Here is a 22,372-nt window from a genome sequence, read left to right on the forward strand (position 1 = left end):
AAATTTTTGTGATCAGTGATGACTGTAATGGGATGAACGGCCCCCTCCAGGAAATGCCTCCATTCTTCAAAAGCCAACTTTACCGCCAACAACTCTCTATTGCCGACATCGTAATTTCTCTCGGCAGAGGAAAATTTTTTTCAGAGAAGAAGGCGCAAGGCCTCAAATTAGTAAGGGTAGGAGGGCCCTGAGACAAAACTGCCCCCACCCCCACTTCCGAGGTGTCAACCTCCACGACAAAAGGTCTTGACGGGTCGGGCTGTACCAATACAGGGGCTGAAGAAAAGCACTTTTTTAATGTCATGAAAGAATTTTTTTCAGCTACAGACCAATTTTTTACATCAGCTCCCTTGAGAGTGAGGTCCATTAGGGGCTTTACCACCTGCGAGAAGCCCTTAATAAATTTCCTATAAAAGTTAGCTAAGCCCAAAAATCGCTGCAACCCTTTCAAGTCATGAGGCTGCACCCAATCTGTAACAGCCTGGACCTTAGTATCCATGCGGAACCCCTCCCCTGACACAATCAACCCCAGAAAGGATACTTCTTGCATGAAAAAAGGAGCATTTTTCCAACTTGGCATACAAATGATTCTCCCTAAGTCTCATGAGAACCATCCGCAAATGGTGCAAGTGAGATTGACTGTCCACCGAGTACACCAGAATGTTATCCAAATAGATAACCGCAAAACTACCAATTAAATCAGAGAAAATTACATTAATAAAATTCTGAAAAACAGCAGGAGAGTTGGTGAGACCAAAGGGCATAACCAAGTTTTCGAACAGCCCTTCAGTTGTCAGGAATGCTGTTTTCCATTCCTCCCCTTCCCGGACTCTTAAAAGGTTATATGCCCCACGTAAATCCAATTTAGAGAACCACTTGGCCTTGTGAGTTGGTTACATAGATCAGGAATTAGGGGAGAGGGTATGTATTTTTTACAGTAATTTTGTTTAATTCCCGAAAGTCGAGGCACGGGCGCAAACCACCATCTTTTTTCTTAACAGAAAAGTAGCCCGCTGCTACAGGTGAAACAGAAGGCCTAATATGCCCTTTGCGGAGACTCTCGGTAATGTACTCCTTCATGGCTAGACGTTCGGGCCTGGACAAATTGAACAGGCGAGCTTTGGGTAACTTGGCTCCACGGACTAGATTAATGCCACAATCAAAGGGTCTATGTGGTGGTAGCGCCTCAGCCTCACTTTCAGAAAATACGTCTCCAAAATATTTCAGGTACTCCGGAATACCTTCCATATCGACAGACGACACTGACACAGATTTTACTGGGGTGACAAGAGTTGTCAAGTTACAACATAGACGTTAGCCATACAACACCACTGAATGATCTCCCCCATGACCGAGTCAATAGTCGGATTGTGGCGTTGAAGCCATGGCATACCCAGTACCAATCCAGCCAGCAGATTATTTAGAACAAAACACCTTAGTTTTTCCACGTGAGTGGAACCCACTTTCAGAGAAAAGGTATCAGTCATGAAACAAATTCCCTCATGGGTAATAGGAGAAGAATCAATTGCCACGATTTTAACAGGATCTTTTAACCTGACTGCCCCTATCTTATGAAAAGTCACAACTTTGGCATCGATCAGATTAATAGAAGACCCACAGTCAACAAAGGCGGTAGTCACAACCGGACCGCCTGTAAGTTCTAGTTCCACCTGAAGCAGAATTTTAGTAAGTGAGGAAAAGGGTACCTGGGAGTCTGGGCAACCTCCTCGATTGTTACCCAGACTCAGTCGTTTTCCTGACGGCTTCACTGAAGAAGGGCAAGAAGGACAGTTCCTTCTCCAATGTCCAGCGGATCCACAGTAAAAGCACAATTGGTTGTTTCTACGGTGTCTCCTCTCTTTTTCCTTCAATGACGTGACACCAACCTCCATGGGCTTGGGACTAGATGCAGAGTCTCTCAGATTGGATAATAAAGGGGTCTCCTGCAGCATGACCCCTCTTGCCCGCAGCCTACAGTCCATGCGGACAGCCTGGATCATAGCGTCCTCCAAAGAATCCGGTGGAGGATGAAGGGCTAGGGCATCTTTCAAACGTTCGGACAGGCCTCTACAGAACAAACCCCGGAGGGCAGCATCATCCCAGGAGACCTCCCCTGCCCAGCGTCTGAACTCAGAGCAGAACCACTCGGCCGAGTGTTTCCCCTGGCACACACTCATCACCATAGCCTCGGCTAGACTCACACGATCGGGTTCATCGTAGATATGCCCGAGGGCCTCGAAGAATGCATTCACTGACATTCTCTCAGGGGAGGTAGGGGGAAGGGAAAAGGCCCATGCCTGAGGGGAGCCCCTTAACAAAGACATAATGACCCCAACCCTCTGACTCTCATCCCCAGAGGAGCGTGGCCTTAACGAGAAGAAGAGTTTGCACCCCTCCTTAATAACCTTAAATGTTTTTTTATCCCCAGAGAAAAAGTCAGGCAATTTAACAGGTGATTCAGGGGAGATTAAGGAAATATCTGGGGTACCCTCACCCTGGGCCCCAGAAGGAAAAGAACCCTGCATGGCATCAGCAACCTCCCTCTGAACCTGTTGCTGCGACTGAGCCAGGGTTCGCTGCTCCAGAGACAGGTTTTGCATCATTTGAGTGAGGCTATTCACTTGCTCAGAGAGAGCATGCAGCGGATCCATGACTCAAGGAAAAAAAAAATGCAAACCTCGTTTAAATGTTTTGGGTCAGCTATAATGTCAGGAACACCGCACTGCACTTGCTCACTGAGCCAGTGCGCATGCCCTGAGTACAAAAACTGTGCACAAAGATACCTGCGAAGCGGGGCAGCAGTGGTGATGATGCATACTCCAGGCTCACAGGACCTGAAGCACGTGACTGCTGGGGGCGTGGCCTAAGCTCTACAGAGCTAGGAGCTGCAGGGAAACTCCTAGAAAGTTAACTACTGGACAATGTTACCAAGGGGCATAGACAGAGACAGAAACCAGATCAAGCCGAGGTCAAAGCTTGAGGCCGCACGACAGTACCAAAGGGTTAGACAGAATGGATAGTCAGGACGTAGCAATAGATCAGAAAACCAGAACGGGCAATAGACGGTACAATAGGGACCAACTGTAACGGAGTAATGATAGCCAAGCCAGGAGGTCAGAACCGGAAAAGACAATAGTACCAAAACGAGAGACGGAGTACAGAGTGAGAGAACAGACCGGGTCATACACGGGAAACAAACAAGCAATGCAATACACAAGTACACCAGGGGGGTCAGACGCACAGCCAGAATAACTGTATAGCTGACAGAGAACCCTGGTAAAGAGTGAGTATAAATACCCCTCCCAGATCCAGAAAGAGGCCACGTACACTTAACCCTGTGAGTGCAGGCCAAGAACCCTGTTCAAGCCATGACAGAATCCCTTGATGGGGATATCTGCACCTGTCTGGGGATGTGAAATAGAAGGACCTTTTAAAACATTAGCACACTGTAAACACAGGAAAGTTCCTTTCTTCTGCGTTTGTAGAAAACTCTGCCTAGAAACCTTTAGTGTAGAGCCAATATCTGCTCGTATAATCCTGTCCCTAAGATTATTTGGTCTCCTGAAGCATGGGAGATAGGGGACTAGAAATTCTGGAACCTGTGGAAAGCTATTCTCGAGTATGGGCCAATGTTTATGGATTTTCTTGTGTAGTCTGTACATAAACGGGTGGAAAGTGTGGATGAAGTGAAGATTCATTCATGTGTATCATGTGCTTCTATGTAGCTCTAGCTCAAGTATGACTTTACTGGATTATGAATTGTCATTTTGAAATCAGTTGTATGTTATAATGTATGTTTATGTTAATTTATTTTGTGTTGTTTTTCTTCTACACCGTATTAAGTCTGAAGAAGGTTCATGATAGTGACCGAAACTTAACAAATAGAATGTACACCGTGTGGATTATTAAGCTGTGAATAAAACGAAACTATTTTTTTCTGCACTTGGGAGTGCCGGATTTCTTTTTCTGTATTGAATTGGGACTGGTATCCTTTTCTGCGCACCCCACATCTGAATCCTTGGAGTGTCTTTTTTGTCATACCTAAGATAAGTAGAGACTTAACTTATCAAACAACACAATACTTTATTAACATACAGTAGCTATATATCACAACATCTTGCTACATGTATACACTACCTGAACCACCATCAGTACTTGAATTCAGCACCAGAAACACCATCAGTAGAGGAATTTAGAATCAGTTGTTGCTACCAGTCATCATCAGACTGCGGACCACAGAGGTATCACAAATATCCATTTACACCCAGGTACTGTACCTTATGGGTGACATTTCCTCTAATTGGATTATTTTCATCCCTTCCAACTCCTTCTGGTTCAGTCACCATGATGACTTTTGACATCCACAGCTCATCTCTACAGATTTCATTCTTCTCTGCTGTTGCATAGCACAAGCAAATGTCCTCTTAAATAGCAGTGTCATTTTGAAGGCCTCTGTATAAAAATATCTGCCCATGCTATGCCCATGTGCAGTAGAGAGCGGCAAAATGTCACCCCCTAAGGAACACATCAAACCACTCATCTCGTCTCATGGCAGAAATAGGCATGCTACCATAGTTTGCAAAAGTAGATATAGTAAAACAGATTCATAATATGAGAACAGACAAATGCAAATCGCTGGGTAGTAAGTATAATCATAGGTTTAATCTATCTAATGATAGATTTAAATAATGGATAGCACGGTGGCTCAGTGGTTATCACTGCAGCCTTGCAGAGCTGGGGTCCTGGGTTCAAATCCCACCAAGGACAACATATGTAAGGAGTTTGTATGTTCTCCTTGTGTTTGTGTGGGTTTCCTCTGGGTTTTCTGGTTTCCTTCCACATTTCGAAGACATACTGATAGGGAGCTTAGATTGTGAGCCCCATCGGGGACAGGAATGATAACACAGGTCAACGAAAAAAAATTTTTTTTCTGGTGTCCAAAATATTTTAATGAATTTGGGGTATTTTTGGGGTGCTGATTCTGAATATGTCATCAGTTTTGCCAGATTGGCTCAAGTTTTTGAGATTTTTGGTATCTTATTTATAGCACTTGTTGGTAAATGCGACGCATCATCTCATTAATTTCTTTGGATTAGTACTTGAACTGAGCAGTTCTCAATATAGTTTTGTGTTAATTAGTGTTCTAAAAGTTTGTTCATAGCTTGATTTTTGCACTAACTTTATGTTGTTGTCTGTTTTCCAGTGAAAAGCATGAACTCATCATGAAGAAGTTGTCTTAACGATCCAGACTCATTCTGTTACATTTGTGGTGAATATACACTGCCAAAACATAGAAGAAACATAACACACTTCGTAAAAAAAGTGTATTTTGCCTATTTTGGGGTTATGCTTGGGGACCAAGACAAGTTTTGGGCACCACACATAGTGTGCAAAGCATGTATCGAATTATTACGAAAATGGAGCAAAGGACAAAGAAAAAGCTTCAAATTTGGTGTTCCAATGGTGTGGAGAGAGCCAAAAAATCATCATGATGACTGTTATTTCTGTGCAGTGCAAGTGCAAGGATTCAATAAGCATAAGAAACGAAAATGGGAGTAACATGGAATCTGCAAGAAGGCCTGTCCCTCATTGTGAAGATGTGCCTGTACCTGTGTTTACCATAAATAACAGTCATCATGATGATTTTTTGGCTCTCTCCACACCATTGGAACACCAAATTTGAAGCTTTTTCTTTGTCCTTTGCTCCATTTTCGTAATAATTCGATACATGCTTTGCACACTATGTGTGGTGCCCAAAACTTGTCTTGGTCCCCAAGCATAACCCCAAAATAGGCAAAATACACTTTTTTTACGAAGTCTGTTATGTTTCTTCTATGTTTTGGCAGTGTGTATTCACCACAAATGTAACAGAATGAGTCTGGATCGTTAAGACAACTTCTTCTTGATGAGTTCATGCTTTTCACTGGAAAACAGACAACAACATAAAGTTAGTGCAAAAATCAAGCTATGAACAAACTTTTAGAACACTAATTAACACAAAACTATATTGAGAACTGCTCAGTTCAAGTCCTAATCCAAAGAAATTAATGAGATGATGCGTCGCATTTACCAACAAGTGCTATAAATAAGATACCAAAAATCTCAAAAACTTGAGCCAATCTGGCAAAACTGATGACATATTCAGAATCAGCACCCCAAAAATACCCTAAATTCGATGAAATATCTTTGGCACCAAAAATGCTGTTGACCAGTGTAATGTCTGTAATGTGATGTGGAATTAATGGTGCTTTTTTCAAATAAGTAGAATAAATAAATATGCATTAGAAGTATACTACACTTCAGGTCCTATAAGTTATGCAAGTCAGTATATGTATTAAGACAACACTTTCTAGATTTGTGTATGAGATATCCTATATGCTAAGAATGTGCTGCACCACTGCACTAATGTTAAACAAGGTTCCAGCAATAATGTATTATCCGAAGTAGAATACATACCAGGAGAAAGAAATCCCCATAGCCTAAAGGCCCTGTCATACACAGCAAGATCACTGATTTTGTGATGCATCAGCGATATCGCTGTGTGTGACATGCATCAGCGACCGCCCCCCCCCCGCCGGGCATCGCTGATCGTGCAGGAGTGCCCTAGGCCATTTTTTGATTGTTGGTCTCCCGCTGGCAAGCGCGCATCGCTGCATCGTGCTGTGTACCTTGGATACCTGCGTGCTCACACTGGGAGCTGGTATCCAAGATACACAGCGGGTAACTAAGTGACGAGTGCGCTTAGTTATCCGATATTTACCTTGGATACCAGCGTCCTCACTGGTCCTGATCGCTGGTGAGTCTGCCTGTTTGACAGCTCACCAGCGATCATGTAGTGAGGCACCAGCGATCCTGACAAGGTCGTTTCGTTGTCGGGATCACTGATGCATCGTTTAGTGTGACGGGACCCTAAGTTTTGTCTTAGCTTTATCAAAGATAAATTGATAGAGCGAAGGTGAAACCTGTATTATGGAGCAGCTTGGTGAAGTTGCAGAAAAACACACACTATAGCCACTAAGTATCATTCCTATATGGACAGAAATGCCCACTCCACATTTTGCAGATAATTGCCGAACACACATAAAGATGTAAAAGTGGACATAATTTTTAGTCATGCTGTTTTATCTTTCATTAGGGTATATGTGTCATGAACTCATTTTCTGCTCCACCAGTTGAGAGTTCCCCTTCCGTTCTCCCTCTGGTGGTGACAGGAGGTAGTGCGGTTGGTTTAAGTGGTAGTGATCTGCCACCTGATGAGGAAGATAACGATTGGATCTCTGGAGTATCAGACTGGATATAAGACAGCCGACGCCCTATCCGGGTGCTGGTGATTCATTCTGCTTCTCAGGTCCTGGACTTCAGCTCTCTTCCAGTCTTCTCAAGTTAAGTTTGTTTCTTGCTAATGTTCACACTTGCGCTTGTTGGTCAATTCAGTTTTTTGTGTAATCAGCCTGCCCCTGCTGGGGCTATGCTGAAATTCCAATCCTATTAATCAGTATTTGCTAATCTACTTTTTGCCCCTTATTGGATTGGCCTCTTTTTTTGCTCTGTCTCAGAATATTTCAGAGTGCTGCTATAGGTTTAGAAGTCTAGTGACTTCAGGGTTAATTTTGCTATCAGAAGTGTTGGACAATATTTTGGTAGGTTTTTTTGGCAGATTGCAGACAGTGTCTTTCCTTTTCTCTCCTTTTACTTAGCCGGGCCCCATCGTTTGCTCAGCCTATTTTCCTGCCTTTGTTTGTATTTTCATCTTGTTTCACCGTCAATACATGTGGGGGGCTGTCTTTCCTTTGGGGTCTGCACTGGGGCAGTTAGTTTTCCTCTTTTCCTGCTTTAGGCTTATGTAGTTCTCCGGTTGTGACAAGGCGTCTAGGACCAAGGTAGGAACGCTGCACGACTGCTGCTAGTTGTGCGGTTAAGATCAGGGATCTGCAATCTGCATAGTTACCAACTTCTCTGGTTTTCTGAGACTTAGCTCGTTGTCTTTTTTTCCTCCTCAGTTTCCCATTCATAACATATATGCTACTGACATATTGATGATCTATCCATGGGATCGTTGGGGGTACTTGTACTCCTACTTATAACCTGAAACTCACTTGTATAGCAGGAGGTAGAAATAAGCAATGTACTGGGCTGGACACATCACCCTCGAGCATGGCAACGAGTACAACACTGTATCGCTCACTGTGACGGACTCAGCTACTGCTGAGCCCATTTTCCTTTTAGAGTGGACCCTCTGGGCCGTGGCACCCACCCACCGAGGGCGAGCTTACCTTGTGAGAACCCACTCCCTGTACAGGGAGTGTCAGGGGCAAGACCAAGGGGGGTGAGCCACCACAGCAGCTGGACCAGACGGCCGGCTCAAGGAGACTCTATTGAGTGTCTGACAACAAGGACGAGCAGGTAGCAAGACGAGACAAGACGTAGGTGCAAGGTAACTTCATTAGAATAACTCAGGATCACATACAGTGTAAACAAGCAAAACGTGCAAGGTGCGCGCGTGGGCACGCCAAGGTCCATAACATGGTACGTGCCAGGTGGCATGCCTGGGTACAGGTAAAGGCATGATGGCATCGGACTCCGGACTGCTGGCAACGATCGACATCATCAAGGCATCAGACGGTGGACATCAGCTCCGGACGTCAGGCCGCAGTCATCCAGCTCATGATCTCTGGCAGCGATCGGCAGGTTCCGGGCATCTGGCAGGCAAACCAGGTTTCAGGCAAGCAGGCACGACAGATATCCAGGCATGGTGCGTGTTAGGGAACACGCCAAGGTCCAAGGCTAGGTGCATGTGTAGGGGACACGCCAGGGTTCAAGGCTAGGTGTGAGTGTAGGGGACACACCAGGGTTCAAGACTAGGTGCGTGTGTAGGGGACACGCCAGGGTTCAAGGCAAGACAGAGTGCGTGTGTAGACACGACAAGGCACAAGGTCACAAGGCAGATTCCTGCGCGTGCAGAGAGGCACGCCAGGATCAGGCGAGGCAGAGTCCTGCGCGTGCAGAGAGGCATGCCAGGGACAGGCGAGGCAAAGTCCTGCGCGTGCAGAGAGGCACGCCAGGGACAGGCGAGGCAAAGTCCTGCGCGTGCAGAGAGGCACGCCAGGGACAGGCGAGGCAAAGTCCTGCGCGTGCAGAGAGGCACGCCAGGGACAGGCGAGGCAAAGTCCTGCGCGGGCAGAGAGGCACGCCAGGGACAGGTGAGGCAAAGTCCTGCGCGTGCAGAGAGGCACGCCAGGGACAGGCGAGGCAGAGTTCTGCGCGTGCAGAGAGGCACGCCAGGGACAGGCGAGGCAGAGTCCTGCACGTGCAGAGAGGCACGCCAGGGTCAGGGTCCAAGGACCAGGTTAGGACCTGTGTGTGCAAGAGGGCACGACAGGGTACATGGCCAAACCTGCGCGTACTATTATAGAAGCACGGGGAGGTATGCCAAGGGCAGGCAAGGCCTGTGCGTGCTATAGAGAGCATGTAGAGCACAGTGCAGAAACAGCGTGAGGTGCAAGAGAGCACAGAGAGCACGGCTGGGGCACTGGCTAGCTGATCGCGCTGCGGCACTGACAGACGGGCAAGACTCCAGCGAACCCGGCTGGACTAGCCTGGAAACGTGCAAGAGAGCACAATAGGAAAGAGTCTAGCAGCGGAGCGTAGGAGAAGCCCAGAGCCGGGCCAAGGCAGAGCCTTGGGACTAGGCATGGAAAAGAGCATGAAAGGAAAGAAAGGAGGGATGGTGCGTGTGCCAGGGAGCACTACAGAGCACCATAGGAGAGAGCGAGGCAGAGCAAGCAAAGACTGAGACCATAGGGAGGAACAAGGCAGAGCAAGGCAAGGTACGAAAGCTAGACTGGAACACAGAACGGAATCAGAGCAAGGAAGGACTACCAGTCCAAGCAGGACAAGGATGAACATGGCACAACAGACAAACATAAGACAAGGCACGGGACAAGAGACGGAATACGAGCACGGAGCGTGTGCAGAGATGCACGACAGAGCAGAGTGCAAGGGCACAGAATAGAGGGAGCACCCCACAGACCAAGCAGCCATGCAGGCACACCACACAATACTCAGGCCCTGAGCATAGGAAGGGGCGGCCTGATATAGGGCCTCTTCCAGGTCAGGACCATGGGACCACTTCCGGGTTCAGATCCACAGGATAACAGAGCACAGTCACATGATCAGAGTTCCAGACATGACGAGACGACTGCAGATCCAGTGCTGAAACCTAGACAGGTCACATGATCAGAGTTCTAGACATGACGAGATGATTGCCGAACCAGACAGTGCAGGATCCTAGGAAAGGTCACATGATCAGCGTTTCAGACATGACGAGATGATTGCAGAACCAGACAGTGCAGGATCCAGGCAGGAACACATGATCAGTAGTGTTGAGCGATACCATCCGATACCCTAAAATATCGTATCGGATGGTATCGGCCCGATACGAAAAAAGTATCGGGTATCGCCGATTCCGATACCGGAAGTCCCATTCAAGTCTATGGGACTTCCGGTATCGGAATAAGAAAAACCCTTTTCTCTCCTAATACAGCCTCTCGGGGGGTGTACAGACCTTCCGGGGGTCTGTGCGGACTGCCGGTGGTCTGTACCGACTGCCTGGGTGTCTGTGCAGGCTGCGGGAGGCTGTGCCGGCCTGCCGGTGGTCTGTACCGACTGCTCGGGTGTCTGTGCGGGCTGCGGGGGGCTGTGCCGGCCTGCCGGTGGTCTGTACCGACTGCCCGTGTGTCTGTGCAGGCTGCGGGGGTCTGTGCAGGATCGTCCGATGGGACTACAAGTCCCATCGGGCGATGCCTGCTACCATGACGGTGATTGACACATTAGCCAATGATGGGACAGTAGTAGTCCCATCATCCAGCTAATGTGTTGAATGCACAAAAAAAAAATGCATACTACATACATACTACATGCTACCTACATACTACATACATGCTACAAACATACTACATGCATGCAACATACATACATACTACATATATACCACATGCATGCAACATGCAAACTACATATATACCACATTTATACTACATACATACTACATATATACTACATGCATGCAACATGCATACTACATATATACCACATATATACTACATGCATGCAACATGCATGCATACATATATACTACATGCATGCAACATGCATACTACATATATACCACATATATACTACATGCATGCAACATACATATACACTACATGCAACATGCATACTACATGCATGCAACATACATACTACATATATACCACATGCATGCAACATGCATACTATATATATACCACATATATACTACATGCATGCAACATATATATAATACATATATACTACACGCAACATACATACTACATATATACCACATGCATGCAACATGCATACTACATATATACCACATGTATGCAACATACATATATACAACATATATACTACATGCATGCAACATGCATACCACATATATACCACATATATACCACATGCATGCAACATACATATATACTACATGCAACATGCATACTACATGCATGTAACATACATATATACTACATACAATACATTCATACATTCATACAAGACATACAGTACATATAACATAGAGTACATACTCACCATCACTTGTCACTTTGATCCCCGAAGCCATTGTCATTTTTGGAATAAATATTAAAATAACAAACAAACAATACACTCCCTGATCCGCAGAAATCCACGAGAGTCCCACGACGATCTTGTGTGGAGAACTGCAGCATCAGCTGATGCTACCGTTCTCTACGGGGCCCAGGAAACCAGTGTCGGAGGTAGGTATCCTTCCGCCCTGTATTCCTCCGCCAGTGTAAAAAAAAAAAAAAGTCCCTAGTCTCACTTTATGGCAAAAGCTGCATGGGAAATTTTTCACACAGCAATGCCATAAAATGGCATAGAGCCCATAGAGAACGGAAGCATCAGCTGATGCTGCTGTTCTCCACGCAAGATCGTTGTGGGACACCCGTGGACTTCTGCGGATCAGGGGTGAGTATATTCGTGCTTTATTATTTTAATATTTATTCCATAGATGACAATGGCTTCGGGGATCAAAGTGACAAGTGATGGTGAGTATGTACTCTATGTTATATGTACTGTATGTCTATATGTATGTATTGTATGAATGTATTGTATGTAGTATATATGTATGTTGCATGCATGTAGTATATATGTAGTATGCATGTTGCATGTAGTATATATGTATGTTGCATGCATGTAGTATATATGCAACAAGCTTTCCTACATCATGATCTTTTTGTTACTACCAAACTTTCCTTCCTCGCCATCACCGAAACCTGGCTCACCCCTTCTGACACAGCCTCTCCTGCTGCACTTTCATATGGTGGCTTCCACCTTTCTCACACCCCCCGCCCCAGCAGCAAACATGGTGGAGGAGTTGGTTTTCTCCTGTCAGATACCTGCTCCTTCACCCCAATCCCACTGCCAGCCTCTGTTACCCTCCCTTCCTTTGAGGTGCACTCTGTGCGCATCTACTCCCCCTCCAACCTCCAACTGGCTGTCATCTACCGCCCCCCAGGGCCAGCCACCACCTTCTTTGACCACTTCACCACCTGGTTACTTCATTTCCTTTCTGCGGACATCCCTACTATCATCATGGGCGACTTCAACATCCCCATTGACACTTCCCTCTCAGCTGCCACTAAACTCCTATCTCTCACTTCCTCCTTCGGCCTCACTCAATGGTCTTCTACAGCCACCCACAAAGATGGCCACACACTGGACCTCATCTTCACCCGCCTCTGCTCCCTATCTAACCTCTCCAACTCACCTTTTCCTCTCTCTGACCACAACCTTCTCACATTCTCTTCCCTCTTCACTCCATGTCTACAATCCCCACCCCACAAACTTTCACACCCTCGCAGAAATCTTAAACACCTTGACCTACACTCATTCTCTGAATCCCTTCTCCCTCTCACAGATATAAGTTCCTTACACAATGCGGATGACACTGCCACTCTATATAACACCACAATAGCTGTAGCTTTGGAATCCGCTGCCCCACTTACACATACCAAAGCTCGCAAAATCATCAGACAGCCCTGGCACACCAGCCTGACCAAAGAGCTGAGGCGAGCTTCCAGGGCTGCTGAGCGCAGATGGAAAAGATCCCACTCCAACGAGCACTTCATCGCATTCAAACAGTCCCTCACTACTTTCAAGACCACACTCGCCACAGCTAAACAAACCTACTTCTCATCTCTCATATCCTCCCTGTCTCACAACCCTAAACAGTTATTCAACACCTTCAATTCTCTCCTCCGCCCCCCAGCACCTCCTCCCTCCCCACTCATCTCAGCTGAAGACTTTGCCTCATTTTTCAAGCAGAAGATTGATAACATCAGAGAAAGTTTTGGTCAACAACCCCCAGAACCCTTCCTCCCAATTTCCCAGCCCTCCACCTTCAAAACCAACTTCTCCACCATTACAGAAGATCGACTCTCCACTCTCAAGATCACATCTCACCACCTGTGCACTCGACCCGATCCCATCCCACTTCATACCAAACCTCACCACAGTCTTCATCCCAACCCTAACCCATCTCTTCAACCTATCACTAACAACTGGTGTTTTCCCCTCAAGCTTTAAACATGCCTCCATCACACCTATCCTCAAAAAGCCCTCTCTTGACCCATCCTCTGTATCTAGCTATCGCCCTATATCACTTCTCCCCTACGCCTCCAGGCTACTGGAACAGCACGTCTACCTTGAACTGTCCTCCCATCTCTCTTCTTGCTCCCTCTTCGACCGCTTACAATCTGGCTTCCAGTCACACCACTCCACTGAAACTGCCCTTACTAAGGTCACCAATGACCTCTTAACCGCCAAGAGCAAGCGACACTACTCTGTCCTCCTCCTCCTGGACCTGTCGGCTGCCTTTGACACAGTGGACCATTCCCTATTATTACAGACCCTCTCATCCCTTGGCATCACAGACTTGGCCCTATCCTGGATCTCATCATACCTAACAGACCGGACATTCAGCGTCTCCCACTCACACACCACCTCCTCACCTCGCCCCCTATCTGTCGGAGTCCCACAAGGTTCAGTCCTTGGGCCCCTGCTGTTCTCTATTTACACATTTGGCCTGGGACAGCTCATAGAATCTCATGGCTTTCAGTATCATCTCTACGCTGATGACACACAGATCCACATCTCTGGACCAGATATCACCTCCCTACTAACCAGAATCCCTCAATGTCTGTCCACTATTTCATCCTTCTTCTCCGCTAGATTTCTGAAACTCAACATGGACAAAACAGAATTCATCATCTTTCCCCCATTTCACGTGACCCCCCCTACGAACCTATCAATTACAGTAAATGACTGCCCACTCTCCCCAGTCCCACAAGCTCGCTGCCTCGGAGTAATCCTTGACGCTAATCTCTCCTTCAATCCACATATCCAAGCCCTTTCCACTTCCTGCCGACTTCAACTCAAAAATATTTCACGAATCCGTTCATTCCTCACCCAAGAATCTGCAAAAACCCTAGTCCATGCCCTCATCATCTCTCTCCTTGACTACTGCAACCTCCTGCTCTGTGGCCTCCCCTCAAACACTCTCGCACCCCTCCAATCTATTCTAAACTCTGCTGCCCGACTAATCCACCTGTCCCCCCGCTATTCCCCAGCTTCTCCCCTCTGTCAATCCCTTCACTGGCTCCCAATTGCCCAGAGACTCCATTACAAAACCCTAACCATGACATACAAAGCCATCCACAACCTGTCTCCCCCATACATCTGTGACCTCGTCTCCCGGTACTTTCCTGCACGCAACCTCCGATCCTCACAAGATCTCCTTCTCTACTCCCCTCTTATCTCCTCTTCCCACAATCGCATACAAGATTTCTCTCGCGCATCAACCCTACTCTGGAACTCTCTACCACAACATATCAGACTCTCACCTACCATCGAAACCTTCAAAAAGAGCCTGAAGACCCACCTTTTCCGACAAGCCTACAACCTGCACTAACCACCGATCGACCAAACCACTGCACGACCAGCTCTACCCTCGCCTACTGTATTATCACCCATCCCTTGTAGATTGTGAGCCCTCGCGGGCAGGGTCCTCTCTCCTCCTGTACCAGTTATGATTTGTATTGTTTAAGATTAGAGTTGAGCGAAACGGGTCGAAAAATTTCAAAAGTCGCCGACTTTTGGCAAAGTCGGGTTTCATGAAACGAAACCCGACCCTAGGATGAGGTCGGCCACGAGGTCGGCGACTTACGCGCCAAAGTCGCGTTTCAAAAGTTTGTTTTGCGCTCTTTTTCAGCCAATCAGGATCCACGGACACTGTGGGCAACGTGATGACATAGGCACGGGTCACCACCATCTTTCAGAAGGGCATGCAAGTGATTGGCTTGCTTTGGTGGGCGTCACAGGGGGTATAAAAGGGCATGCACGCCGACCGCCATGTTACTCATGCTGATCTCAGAATAGAGAGAGCTGCTGCTGCTGCTGCTGATTTTGTAGGGAGAGCGTTAGGCAGGGAAGAAGACACCAAAAACTGCTTCTGCTGCTAGCGATTTTGCTTGTACAACACACCAGTCACTGTGCAGTGCAAGGGGAGGCTATATAGTGGTGTATCAGTGGTGTTGGTTGTTGGGCTGCCTTCTAAGGCTTCCTGATATTCCTGCATTGCTGTTTACCCACTGCGCCGTAAACTGCTTTTTTAAAAGCAATCCCAATTTTTTTTTTTTGTCCTGCTGAGGTACTGAGCGTGCATTTTTTCACACCATACAGCGGTGTACACTCCTCACACAGTACCGTGTAACGGCTGTTATCACAGCCACAGTGAAGCTATCAGTGTGTCACTCTGTGAGAATAAGTCGAGGACATGTTCCGTTCTTACAGACCTGCACTCTAGGGAGATTTCTATTCTGCCCAATTCTACATACACCTTGAAGTTTGTGATACACTAGCCAATTTCTGCCTGTGACATAGCGCTCAGATATTCAGTGGGCCTCACACAATCCATAAGTGTCCAGTGTCCACAAGTGTGTGCAGAAATTAAAAATCTCCCTTATCCTCTAGTGACTTTGGTCACAGCTCTGCCATCGAGCCTGTGACAGAGCGCTCAGATATTCAGTGGGCCTCACACAATCCATAAGTGTCCAGTGTCCACAAGTGTGTGCAGAAATTAAAAATCTCCCTTATCCTCTAGTGACTTTGGTCACAGCTCTGCCATCGAGCCTGTGACAGAGCGCTCAGATATTCAGTGGGCCTCACACAATCCATAAGTGTCCAGTGTCCACAAGTGTGTGCAGAAATTCAAAATCTCCCTTACCCTCTAGTGACTTTGGTCACAGCTCTGCCATCGAGCCTGTGACAGAGCGCTCAGATATTCAGTGGGCCTCACACAATCCATAAGTGTCCAGTGTCCACAAGTGTGTGCAGAAATTAAAAATCTCCCTTATCCTCTAGTGACTTTGGTCACAGCTCTGTCATCGAGCCTGTGACAGAGCGCTCAGATATTCAGTGGGCCTCACACAATCCATAAGTGTCCAGTGTCCACAAGTGTGTGCACAAATTCAAAATCTCCCTTATCCTCTAGTGACTTTGGTCACAGCTCTGCCATCGAGCCTGTGACAGAGCTCTCAGATATTCAGTGGGCCTCACACAATCCATAAGTGTCCACAAGTGTGTGCACAAATTCAAAATCTCCCTTATCCTCTAGTGACTTTGGTCACAGCTCTGCCATCGAGCCTGTGACAGAGCGCTCAGATATTCAGTGGGCCTCACACAAACCATAAGTGTCCAGTGTCCACAAGTGTGTGCAGAAATTAAAAATCTCCCTTATCCTCTAGTCACTTTGGTCACAGCTCTGCCATCGAGCCTGTGACAGAGCGTTCAGATATTCAGTGGGCCTCACACAATCCATAAGTGTCCAGTGTCCACAAGTGTGTGCAGAAATTAAAAATCTCCCTTATCATCTAGTCACTTTGGTCACAGCTCTGCCATCGAGCCTGTGACAGAGCGCTCAGATATTCAGTGGGCCTCACACAATCCATAAGTGTCCACAAGTGTGTGCACAAATTAAAAATCTCCCTTATCCTCTAGTGACTTTGGTCACAGCTCTGCCATCGAGCCTGTGACAGAGCGCTCAGATATTCAGTGGGCCTCACACAATCCATAAGTGTCCAGTGTCCACAAGTGTGTGCAGAAATTTAAAATCTCCCTTATCCTCTAGTCACTTTGGTCACAGCTCTGCCATCGAGCCTGTGACAGAGCGCTCAGATATTCAGTGGGCCTCAGACAAACCATAAGTGTCCAGTGTCCACAAGTGTGTGCAGAAATTAAAAATCTCCCTTATCCTCTAGTCACTTTGGTCACAGCTCTGCCATCGAGCCTGTGACAGAGCGCTCAGATATTCAGTGGGCCTCACACAATCCATAAGTGTCCAGTGTCCACAAGTGTGTGCAGAAATTAAAAATCTCCCTTATCCTCTAGTCACTTTAGTCACAGCTCTGCCATCGAGCTTGTGACAGAGCTCTCAGATATTCAGTGGGCCTCACACAATCCATAAGTGTCCACAAGTGTGTGCAGAAATTAAAAATCTCCCTTATCCTCTAGTCACTTTGGTCACAGCTCTGCCATCGAGCCTGTGACAGAGCGTTCAGATATTCAGTGGGCCTCACACAATCCATAAGTGTCCAGTGTCCACAAGTGTGTGCAGAAATTAAAAATCTCCCTTATCATCTAGTCACTTTGGTCACAGCTCTGCCATCGAGCCTGTGACAGAGCGCTCAGATATTCAGTGGGCCTCACACAATCCATAAGTGTCCACAAGTGTGTGCACAAATTAAAAATCTCCCTTATCCTCTAGTGACTTTGGTCACAGCTCTGCCATCGAGCCTGTGACAGAGCGCTCAGATATTCAGTGGGCCTCACACAATCCATAAGTGTCCAGTGTCCACAAGTGTGTGCAGAAATTTAAAATCTCCCTTATCCTCTAGTCACTTTGGTCACAGCTCTGCCATCGAGCCTGTGACAGAGCGCTCAGATATTCAGTGGGCCTCAGACAAACCATAAGTGTCCAGTGTCCACAAGTGTGTGCAGAAATTAAAAATCTCCCTTATCCTCTAGTCACTTTGGTCACAGCTCTGCCATCGAGCCTGTGACAGAGCGCTCAGATATTCAGTGGGCCTCACACAATCCATAAGTGTCCAGTGTCCACAAGTGTGTGCAGAAATTAAAAATCTCCCTTATCCTCTAGTCACTTTAGTCACAGCTCTGCCATCGAGCTTGTGACAGAGCTCTCAGATATTCAGTGGGCCTCACACAATCCATAAGTGTCCACAAGTGTGTGCAGAAATTAAAAATCTCCCTTATCCTCTAGTGACTTTGGTCACAGCTCTGCCATCGAGCCTGTGACAGAGCGCTCAGATATTCAGTGGGCCTCACACAATCCACAAGTGTCCAGTGTCCACAAGTGTGTGCAGAAATTAAAAATCTCCCTTATCCTCTAGTGACTTTGGTCACAGCTCTGCCATCGAGCCTGTGACAGAGCGCTCAGATATTCAGAGGGCCTCACACAATCCATAAGTGTCCAGTGTCCACAAGTGTGTGCAGAAATTAAAAATCTCCCTTATCCTCTAGTCACTTTGGTCACAGCTCTGCCATCGAGCCTGTGACAGAGTGCTCAGATATTCAGTGGGCCTCACACAATCCATAAGTGTCCACAAGTGTGTGCACAAATTAAAAATCTCCCTTATCCTCTAGTGACTTTGGTCACAGCTCTGCCATCGAGCCTGTGACAGAGCGCTCAGATATTCAGTGGGCCTCACACAATCCATAAGTGTCCAGTGTCCACAAGTGTGTGCAGAAATTAAAAATCTCCCTTATCCTCTAGTCACTTTGGTCACAGCTCTGCCATCGAGCCTGTGACAGAGCGCTCAGATATTCAGTGGGCCTCACACAATCCATAAGTGTCCAGTGTCCACAAGTGTGTGCAGAAATTAAAAATCTCCCTTATCCTCTAGTGACTTTGGTCACAGCTCTGCCATCGATCCTGTGACAGAGCACTCAGATATTCAGTGGGCCTCACACAATCCATAAGTGTCCAGTGTCCACAAGTGTGTGCACAAATTCAAAATCTCCCTTATCCTCTAGTCACTTTGGTCACAGCACTTCCATCGAGCCTGTGACAGAGCGCTCAGATATTCAGTGGGCCTCACACAAACCATAAGTGTCCAGTGTCCACAAGTGTGTGCAGAAATTAAAAATCTCCCTTATCCTCTAGTCACTTTGGTCACAGCTCTGCCATCGAGCCTGTGACAGAGCGCTCAGATATTCAGTGGGCCTCACACAATCCAAAAGTGTCCAGTGTCCACAAGTGTCTGCAGAAATTCAAAATCTCCCCTGTCCTATAGACACCTTGTACCTTGTTTTACATTACTATATAGTATGTTGGATTTTGTCTACATTTCTACCAAAAATGAGGAAGTCTGGTGGAAGAGGCCGTGGAATTGGGCAGGGGTTGGCAGCTGGTAATGATGGTGTTGGTGGTGGATCTGATGGTAGTGGCAAGAGCAAAATAGGACCGAATGCAGGAGGTGTTGAGCCTGCGTCATCGTCTGGCTACATAAGGCCTCGAACGCTTAGTTTTCTAGGAGTTGGCAAACCGCTTTTAAAGCCAGAGCATCAGGAAAAAGTTTTGTCTTACATTGCTGACTCAGCCTCCAGCTCTATCGCCTCCTCTTCTTCAGTTGTAAAAAGTAAAAGCACTGAGTCGTCATTGGAGGCTCATGTTCATGAACCACACCTTTCCTTGTGTCCTTCACCCCAACCAAGATTGAAGGATGACGCAGGCCATACTACTGATTACTCCATGGAGCTGTTTTCACATACCATGCCTGGATTATCAAGTCAAATGGTGAATTACCCAGGCCAAGATGAATCTGACATGGAGTGCACTGATGCACAGCCGCTGATGGATGATTCTGCTGGTACATTCACTCAGAGCACTACATTGTCCTCGCAGTGTACAGAGCCAGATTCTGACCCTGATGAGACTCAGGTGCCCCTTCCCGCACACTATACCACCATACACGGTGACACAGAGGAAGGTGCACATGACATAGAAGAGGAGGTGATGGATGACCCAGTTGTTGACCCAGATTGGCATCCATTGGGGGAAGAGGGTGCTGCTTCCAATAGCTCAGATGAGGAGCATCCACAGCAGACATCGACATCGCAACAGCTGTTATCTGGCAGGCCCGGAGCACTCCAAAGACAGGTTCCAAACATCAAAAGAGTTGCTGGACAGCTTGTCCAGAGGGACAAAAGATCACAGCGTGCTAGGCCGCAAAATGTCTGCCAAAGTAGGAAGAGTGCAGTGTGGCACTTTTTTGAACAAAATCCTCATGATCAGGCCAAGGTTATCTGTAAGAAGTGCGCAAAGACCTTTAGCCGAGGGAAAAATCTGAAAAATTTGAATACCAGTTGCATGCTTAGACATTTAACCAGTATGCACTTGCAAGCGTGGACACAACACCAAACCTCAAGTGCCACATGTGCAACTGATCACAACGAAGGTAGTCAGCAACGCTACATTGTTTCCCCCACTGTAAGCCCACCGGTTAGCACAGCAGCAAATGTTGAGGTGTCGTTGCAAGGTCACAGCAGTCAGGGAATCCCACTGTTATATCAACGAAAGACTGATTCTAGGCCATCAGAAAGAACACCAACTCCATCACCATCATCAACCCTCTCTCAGTCCGCCCTGTCCACCGCTACTTCCACCATATGCAGCTCTCAAGTCCAGCTCACCCTCCCAGACACTATGAGTAGGTCAAGAAAGTACTCAGTCTCTCATCCGCGTACACTGGGTTTGAACGCCCACATTGCCAAACTAATCTCGTTTGAGATGATGGCCTTTCGGTTGGTGGAAAGCACAGCTTTCCGCGAACTCATGGCCTATGCAGTACCACGCTATGACCTACCCAGTCGCCACTTCTTCTCTCGCAAAGCCATCCCAGCCCTCCACCATTATGTGAAAGACCGCATTGTCCATGCACTCAAGCAGTCAGTGAGCGGAAAGGTGCACCTCACAACTGATGCATGGTCCAGTCGGCATGGCCAGGGCCATTACGTGTCCATCACTGCGCACTGGGTTAATGTGGTGGATGCAGGGTCCACAGGGGACAGCGGTGGTGGGACAGTGCTGCCTAGCCCACAGTATAGGAAACAGTTGGCTGTAGGCGTTCGACCCTCCTCCTCCTCCAGAAGCGAAAGCTCGTCCACAGAGCGCAGTCGTACGAGCACTCCATCTGCAGCTGCCACTGTTGCACACGATGTGTCCCCCTATCGAGCAGCTAGTGGAAAGCGTCAGCAGGCTGTGTTGCAGATGATGTGTTTGGGCGACAGACACACCGCCGAGGTGCTGGCCGAGTACTTTCAGCGACAAACTGAGTCATGGCTGGGCAGTGTACATCTTGAGGCAGGCAAGGTAGTTAGTGATAACGGCCGTAATTTTGTGGCAGCCATAGCCCTTTCAAAACTCAGCCACATACCTTGCTTGGCTCACACCTTGAACCTGGTGGTGCAGTGCTTCCTCAAAAATTATCCGGAGTTAACAGCCCTGCTCCAGAAGGTGCGAAGACTGTGCGCGCACATCCGCCGGTCGCCTGTACACTCCGTTCGTATGCAGAAGCTGCAGCGATTGCTCCACCTTCCCAACCACCGCCTCATTATCGACATTGCAACAAGGTGGAACTCCATCCTGCACATGGTGGAGCGGCTGTGCGAGCAGAGGCAGGCCATAATGCATTTGTGGGAGGATACACGGCCAGGCACTTTGAGAGCAGACTGTCATGTCGGACGCTGTTCACACCACAGCATCCGGCAGGCAGAGGTAGTTCCACCTCCAGCCACTATAGCCTCAGTGGCGCCGGTTTGATCTTCAGGCTCTCGGGGGTTAATCCTGCTGGAGACCAGGTTGGAAGGTTAGTCACGCCCACGGTCTTTAAATAGTCATACTGGCATATGGGCGTCGCCGATTATAGCTTGTGTTTCATACCAAGTGGTTCCGGTCTGGAGTGGAGGTGTTCAAGAGAGAGAGATTCATATCTGGTGTCGTATGATCCGTCGTTATCCTTTCTCCTTCCCATATTTGTGTTTAGTTGTGCCCTGTTCACATTACTGTTTATTCCTGTGTGTGTGCGGCGCAGTGCAGTTTAAGTTCTCCCTGTCTGTCATTATTTGTGTGGGAGCTTTGGTGGTGTGACTCCTCACTGGGTGGAGGGTGGAGGGTTAAGTGCAGGGCTGAGCAGGAGATAAGGAAAGGTCGGAGGCTCAGGCATTTGCACCTTCAGCAAAAACCCTGGGTTGA

The sequence above is a fragment of the Dendrobates tinctorius genome, unplaced genomic scaffold (assembly GCF_039654945.1).
Source record: "Dendrobates tinctorius isolate UK_male_01 unplaced genomic scaffold, ASM3965494v1 ptg000154l, whole genome shotgun sequence".
Classification (NCBI taxonomy): Eukaryota; Metazoa; Chordata; class Amphibia; order Anura; family Dendrobatidae; genus Dendrobates; species Dendrobates tinctorius.